This window comes from Myotis brandtii, unplaced genomic scaffold (assembly GCF_000412655.1).
Source record: "Myotis brandtii unplaced genomic scaffold, ASM41265v1 scaffold176, whole genome shotgun sequence".
In the NCBI taxonomy this organism is placed as follows: domain Eukaryota; kingdom Metazoa; phylum Chordata; class Mammalia; order Chiroptera; family Vespertilionidae; genus Myotis; species Myotis brandtii.
The window spans coordinates 2221933-2230357 of NW_005356519.1; positions in this window are offsets into that span (position 1 = coordinate 2221933).

An 8425-nucleotide genomic window follows, 5' to 3' on the forward strand; every position below is an offset into this window, starting at 1 on the left:
GCCCTTCCTCCCTGGGCCTGTGAGCAGGGCCCTGGGGCACCTGGGTGAGCCACCCTAATCCGGCCAACAGCAAACTGACTGATGTGCCTGCCTTTAACCTCAGGTAACAGCTGCCGGAAAACCTGAGAGGAGTTCACTCTCAGACAGACAGGCAGTTACCTCCGAGGATTCAGGAGGTGCAGGGAAGTCCTGGAACAAGGGCACTGCCTTCTGACAATAAAAGGACAAGGACGCTCTGTGCTCTGCCCCTCTTAGTCCATTCTTCACAGAGCAGTCGGGAAGTTCCTGTGCCTAGCACTCCACTGCTTTCTGGCCCACAGCTAGCTGGCTCTCACCTGTCACTCTCCCCACTTCTCATTCTAGTTCCCCACAGTATGGCCTGTGGCCTTTCCTATCCACACCCCTGTGCTCTCCTCTCATCTGCTATTTCTTCTGTTTCCTAAGCTCTGCCCCAGACTGTATCATGATTGCCTGCGCCTCCTCATTCAAGTCTCAAGTGTCACTTCCAGAGAGTCCTTCCTGCACAACCCATCCAAATGGAAACCCCCACAATCATGCCCATCCCCTAACCCCACTTCTTTTAAAATTTTATTATTTTTTTGTTACTCTTTTGTTTTGTTTCCATCTCAAGGTAACTCTATGAGGACAGAGAATTGGTCTTATACCCAGCTTTATCCTCTGCATCTAAAGCAACACCTGGAACACAGTAAGTGTTTAATAAATATCAGCTGAATGAATGAGTGGATTAATATCTCCCCAAGAGAGACTCTTGACAAAGAAATGGCTTCCTTCAGTATCTCAATCCTACTGAATTCAAGGTCAGATATAAACAACAGGAATGATAATCATTTCCTACATTTCTTCTATCATTTATACGTTCCTGTTATAGCCCATTGTTATGCAAATATGTTCCCTCATGGGTCATATCAATGAACATATAAAAATAATTTCCAATATAAAGACATGGATAACAACTTCAAACAATACTTTTATTAATGAAGAGAATACATTCCAAATTCTCAGCAAATGGCCTCTTCTACTTTGCAGAGAAACCAAAGCCTGCCAAAACCAAACCTACACCCAACTGTTTCTGCCTGGCACCTATTAAAATAGAAAAGGACTCCCCCACATTTTCTTTGTCCCACCTCTTTCTGTCTCCTTAGAAACCACCCCATTGGTGGTTCCATCATCTTTTATATCTTTAATCTCTTCCTCTTAAATAGCTTATTTGAATGTACTCCAGGCTCTCCTATCCCAACTCATTAGATAGTGGTCTTCTTACCGCTTCCTGAAACTGCTCCAGTCAAGTTTGCTAACCATCTTCAGTATTCAATGGGCCAGTGGTACTTTATCAGATTCCGATTCAGAGGGATGATGATGGGGCCTAGTGATCTGTAGCTTGCAGAAGCTCCCCCCTAGGTTATTACAGTTTTTGTTAAGCCTGTTGCACAGACTACCTGTCAGTTCTTTCCTTTCTGAATCTCTCAGTAGTTTTTGACCTAGTTGGTCCCTACTCTATCCATCTTGAAATATTTTCTTTCCCTGTCCTTATTAACTTTTCACCTACCTATCTGTCTCTGCTATGGGGTCCTCTTCTTCTATCTCTAGGTGCTCAGCCATAAGCCTTCTCTTCTCCCAGTGAACTCTACTTCAGCCATGTTACCCATTTCCATAGCTTCATTGATAGTTAGGGCTCTTAACATGGGATCCATGGTTAGCCATCAGGGAATCGGTTAATCCCTAAAATTTTCATCCAGTATTCTGTATACATATGTTAATTTTTCTGGAGAGAGGTTTTTCAGATTCTTCTAGATCAGTGGTCGGCAAACCGCGGCTCGAGAGCCACATGCAGCTCTTTGGCCCCTTGAGTGTGGCTCTTCCACAAAATACCATGTGCGGGCGTGCACGAACAGTGCGAAGTTGACTTAAAACTTTAAGTAAAGCTTATTAAGTTAATTTTAGGGAATGTTGTGGAGTGAAAGAAGATGTAGTGTCAAGGATTGAGAAAGGTATGTTGAGATGGCTTGGACATATAGAGAGGATGAACGAAAGGAGATAGACAAAACAAGTATACAAGACGAGTGTGGATGGGAGAGTTGGAAGGGGTCGACCTCAGCGAACGTATCTCAATAAGATTGAGTACGTATTTAGCAAAGGCCAGCTTAGGAGTACCCTAATGAAGTTAATAACAATGTACCTACCTATATAGTTTAAGTTTAAAAAATTTGGCTGTCAAAAGAAATTTCAATCGTCGTACTGTTGATATTTGGCTCTGTTGACTAATGAGTTTGCCGACCACTGTTCTAGATTATCAAAGCATGACCTTCTTATTGCTATTCCACCCACAATAAGGTTAAGAGCCCTTCATCTATTCTCATGTCTACCAGATTTCTTTCCTCACATTTCAGCCAGTATCCCAACTGTTTGCTGGACATCTTCACTTGTATGAATGACACACACTTCAAATAAAATATGGTCAAACCTGAGTTTATCTTTCTGTCCCCATCAGTACAAAATATACACAAACAAACAAAAAACAACCTGCTCCTCCTCTCTACATTCCCTGTCTTTGCCAAGGACCCGCCATTCATCCAATTGCTCAAGACAGGACTTTGTCATAGTCTCCACTCTAAAGTAAATCTGACCCTGTCCTCATTCAAGCACTGACATGATTTTCTAACACTCTTAAAATAAGCTCTGAACTCTTCAACCTTTCTCCACAGCTGTTACCTTGCTGATCTCTCCACCCTCAGAACCTGCCACTTCCTCCCCACCTCCTTAGCGCCTGGTCCCCTCCAAACACTATCCATACTGACCTTCTGCTGCCACAGACCCTTTGTGCCCAGATTTCCTTCCTATGGAAATTGTGATAGGATCCATTTATGTTGTTTTAAACTGCAGAGTGTGTAGTAATTTGTTACACAACAATTAAAAATTAGCACAGTAAGCTTAAGTCCAGCTCTTCTAATATAAGGTGATGGAAGATGATTTGACTTTTGGTGGTGGGCACACAGTGCAATCTACAGATCTTGTAACATAGAAATCTATACCTGAAACCTATATGATTCTATGAATCAATGTCACCCCAATAAATGTAATAAAAATATATAAATCAATAAAAAGACCTGAGGAATATAATTTTATTTATTTTAAGTAAGACTTACAATGTAAACCCTCAAATTTTAAAGTTAGAGAAAATATATGCTTGGCAAGTAAAATTTCTCAATTTTTGTCTTAGAACATAATTGTACCAAAATCCACAATATTGCCTCTTCCTCTTCAGCAACAGAGATCTAAGTCATAGACTTCAAATATTAGTACAGAAGAGACCAAAAGAATACTCATTTCCTTTACACTCCCCATTGTCTTATTTCAGGACCATCCAAACCTATGCCGCTGATACAGAAGCAGCTGTTACAAAAAGATTGCTTGTGACTGCCCAGCTGGTGTGACTCAGTGGATTGAGCATCTCGTCCCTTGCACCAAGAGGTCATGGTTCAATTCCTGGTCAGGCCACATGCCTGGATTGCAGGCTAGATCCCCAATAGGGGGCGCGCAGGAGGCAGCTGATCAATGATTCTCTCTCATCATGAATGTTTCTATCTCTCTCTCCCTCTCCCTCTTTTACTAAAATCAATAAAAACATATTTTTAAACAAGATTGCCTGTAATTGACATATTTTTCCGTTAGCAATGCCTTCTGCTCTGGCTTTTCAGGGTTTACTTTTTCTGCTTAGGGTAATAAATGTTTCTCTTCTCCAGGAGAATAAGCCTACATTATTGCTATAGTATCGCATTTTATGTATCGAATTCTCAACAACTAAAGCATATTTAATCAAGCTAACACAACTGAGCTGAACAGCTACAACCAGAATTCAGCACCAGTGAGAATAAGTGCCATATTTGTATTGCTCACCATTGCATTCTGATGGGAACAATCGACATTTATTAAATGAATGAATGAATGAATGAATGAATGAACCTAATGTGCCAAGACGAAGGCAGAATAATGTCACTGAATATATACCGAATGCACTGATACATTCCAGGCACCAGGTTATACTTTTGGGGCATACAGAGCTGTGAATAAAACAAGCCCCTGCTCTTCCTCATAAATAGCTCACACCACCCTGAAATACTGCACCATTCACAAAGGCAGGCAGTTCTCAAATGCTCTTTCTAGAATTGTAGGCAGGGTCACGTTTTTTTTCCCTGTGTCTCTGAAAGATTCCAATCATCTGAATCCCCAAATTACTATATGCTAGAGCTTAACAAACTTTTCCCCTATTGAATCATAATGATGGCCAACTTCTCAGCCCCAGATAGATGTCTTTTCTGTCCTCCAGCCTCCCTCGCCTAGATAATTTTGCACATTAGGCTCTGTGACTTGAAGCATCCTACCTCGGGCCCTCATTTCTTTATCAATTAGGGCTCCTTGGTTGTAAGCACAGAAATGGTTTCTAATTTACACATAGAATGAATCCTTTGGAAATATATCACTAGCTCACAGAGGGCTAGAACGCCACATTTAGGAAAAGAGGAACCAGGTAAAGCTACAGAGGTAGCAGGAATTACTCAGCATTCTTAAAAGAATATCACCAGTGGTAGAAATGAGCTACCCGCCCCCCATTCATATATTAATTTACTCAGTGTGTAAGGATAGTGAGTTTCATTGGCCTAGCTAATGAACAGGGGAAGCATCTAATTGTACTGGCCTGCTAAAATTGCCCACAGTGGGGGGAAAGAAATTCTCAAAGAAAATCGGGATGCTAGTACCATAAAAAGGAGAAATGAGTTTTGGGTGGGCAAAACAAAACATAGCCACCTCAAAAAAAAAAAAAAAAAAAAAAGCTATGCCATTTCCTTAGGACATTTTTAGACCCAACTATAGGAGCCACCTCCTGCTGCTTCCAACACCTACATCCTTGGATTGTACATACACCTCCAGTTTGATGGATAAATCCAAAGGGCCTGATGTATAATAATTTCATTCTATGCAAGAAGATATGGCACATAATAGCTATACCCTAGAAATAATTGGAAAACACCTCAGGTTATCACTACTGAGCTACAAGACCTTGAGCTAGTATTTCTAGAAACATCACAGCCCAGAGGACATCATCCACATAGACTGGCTTAGGGATGACACATGACACATGGGCTAGAGGTTTCTCTAGGACTTTGGAAGGTAGGTGAAGAGGGTTCTTTGTTCGTTTGGGTTTTTTCCTTCGATTTTGAACTGAAAGGACTATGTAAGCCTAGATTTTCCCAGGAGAGACTCTGGCTGAGAATGAAGCCAATACAGACAAGAGCAGAACGACAGAAAGGGAAAACAATCTACTGACATCTTTTGAGTATCTACAGGTGTCCCAAAAAATGTATACACACTTGGAATAATCATAAAGGCAGTGTTTATTAAAATACATTTCATTTTCAAAAGGTAATAGAATCTACAGACATAGTGTGTATACATTTTTTGGAACACCCTATATATCCAGCCATTGCTGAAACTAAGCCTATTTTTAGATTTTTCCCTTATGTGAGCCAATGGATCCTTTTTTGTTTAAGCTAATTTGAAATGGGTTTCTGTTGCTCTCAATGAGAAGAGCTCTAACTTGAATACCCAAAAGCAATTACAACACTGAAAGACTCTTTAAAATGTCAACATAAAATCCTTTTTTGTCTCAAATTCTTCTTAAATTTATAACTTTAAATGCTAAATAGCAGTACTTAATATCAGAGCTTGGCATCAACAATGAACATTTTTATAAGTCCTCTTTAGAGTCCAAAAATCCAAGATGATTTGACTCATACACTAATATGGTTGGATAATCTTCAGATCTTTTTTCTGAGGGAATGTTCTTAGACCCAAATGTGACATCCCAAATTGTCAGGTAAAGATGCAAAAACATATATAGATATACAAATATACCCAAAAGTGCAGTCAGAGAGAGTTTGAAGATAATTCTCCCATTTCATAGTTTCTTTCGTCCTCAATTTCAGAATACCAAGTCCTTTTGGCCAAGAGAACATTAAATGAATTAATATTCCCCAGGCTTTGGGTCATGTTTCTTATATTTTTGTCATAGGGCTGCATGGAAAATTCAACCTCCCTTACAGTGAAACCATAGCATAAAAATGAGAAACTACTTCTTTCTAATTAGCTGTAGAGATGATTTCTTGTTAGCCATCTCCTTACAGAAACTCTTCAAAGATGCTTCACTGTGGTTAGCCCAGTGCAGAGGGAAGACAAGAGGTGGTTGGCCTCAGTGTTGAAGTCATTCATGTGCAGGCATCTTCAAAAGTAGAAGGAAGATATAGTCTTTGTTGGTGAATTCGTTTATTATTGAAATGTTGCATCTAAAGTGAAACAACATATTCAGTACTGGCTTTCCTTTGAGTTACAGTTAAAAATTGGAAATGTCTGTTATAAATGTGTGGGAGATATTTGAAACAGTGGGTGGGTTTTCTGGTCTGTTCAAAGAGGAGTCCCCAAACTAGTGTATCTAGGCATAAAGTCCATAGGGTTTGTTTAGTAGGATATAACTCTGAAATCAATGATTGTATCTTACTAATAATAGATAGCATTTAATGAATAGCATACACATATGTGCAAGAATTATTTTCTTCAGAAAAAAAATGGAAATAGCTTCCTATCAACAAGGACTCTACAAGTCTCTGAATTCTTTATAGAAATGGTTAGTAACAGGCTAAGATAGATTTTTTAAAAAGAGTATTCCATTAGCTTTGAAGTTAAAATAGCAATATATAAAAAATAATTATTTTAAGATCCAATAGGTGTGTGCAAAAATGAGAAATATTTGAAGGTATTAAAGTTACTTAATAATTTTTCTAAAAACTGTAACAAACTAAGTTCTCTTAACTGGCCTTAAAAGTCATTGTTTTCTTCCTCCAATAATTTTCTTAGTGCTCTTCTGAGATGTCTTCAAGTTCTGCAAAGGTCTCAGAATAATAATTCATGCAGGAAATTATCAGTGATGACCTCTTGGAAAAGACATTCAGTAAGTATGCTGCTTACTTTTTAAATAATCCTATGCTGATTGGGTTCACAATTCATTTTAACAATCACCAGGTTTTTTTTCTGTCATAATAAGTCCTTTATTATCCAATCTACATTCCCCGCCAGGTAAATGACTCAGCACTCATTTTCTCAAATTTTAATTCTGTTTAATTCCAAATATATTTTTATAAAGGTCATTTTGACCAGATTTGAGAGATATTTCATCATAGATATGAAAAATCCAGATGATGGGTGAAATCATGTCTGTGGTCCCTTTCCAGCTCTGACGTGCATGGCCTTCTGTGGGGACGGTCAAGTCTTAGTTACAATCATACATTACAACCTTCCTTTTTATCCTAGTTCCCAAGTTCTATAAATCAAAGTTAACTTAATAAACTATTTTAGATTTATCACTTTCTTTTTCAATTCTGGGTAGAAAATCTTTCTTTCCTAACCTTCTAAACTGATTATTATTCTTAAAAGTAAGAGTGTATGTATACTTAGTGTTTGTATGGATTTTTCCACAGTCCAACTGCACAGGCCCCTGTGAAGCTAATCTTTTCTCAACAATATACATACCTTTTTTTAAAAATCAGATGCTGTCTCCAGAACATACCTTCATAAATGATGCCATCGGCCTGCATAACGTCCTGTTGTGGGGAAGAGGGAGGGCATCTCCTCCTCCCGCTCTGCCAAGGTTGTTGCCTGGCTGAGAGCTTACTTGGGAAGCCTCCTGGAGCAGCAGCGGGCAGGATGAATGCCTTGGCTGGCTGTGTGCAGACTTTCCAAGGTGCCAAGTTATTCAAATAGAGCCATCCCTCTGCTGTGCCAAAGTCCTCTGCTAGGATCTGTGTACAAGGAGATGTGGCTTCCTCTCAGCCCTTCGAGAGATTGAGTTTGATAATGCCTTCGAACATGAATTTGAGAACACCACATTGGACCTGATAAAAACAGGTTTAAAAGGGGCCCCAGCCTGATCTGTCACCCTACCTGGTCTCTGAGAAGCATGGAATGCACAGCAGAACCTCTCCTGGTTTCTCCCAAATGTGGACTGGACAAGCCTAGGAGGTCTGCTTGGCTCAGCTGAAAGAAAGAGCCTCACCAAAGGTTCTCATCTAGTCATTGCTGGCACCTATGTGAAGGTGGACGTAAGAAAATAATTCTAGAGTCTCCCTTGGAATATTTCTGATTTTTAAAAATATTTTTATTGACTTTAAAGAGGGAAAGAGAGGGAGAGAGATAGAAACATCAGTGATCAGAGAGAATCATTGATCAGCTGCCTCCTGCACATCCCCTACTGGGATTGAGCCTGCAACCTGGGCATGTGCCTTTGACCAGAATCGAACCTGGGACCCTTCAATCCTTGGGCTGACGCTCTACCCACTGAGCAAAACCGGCTAGGGCA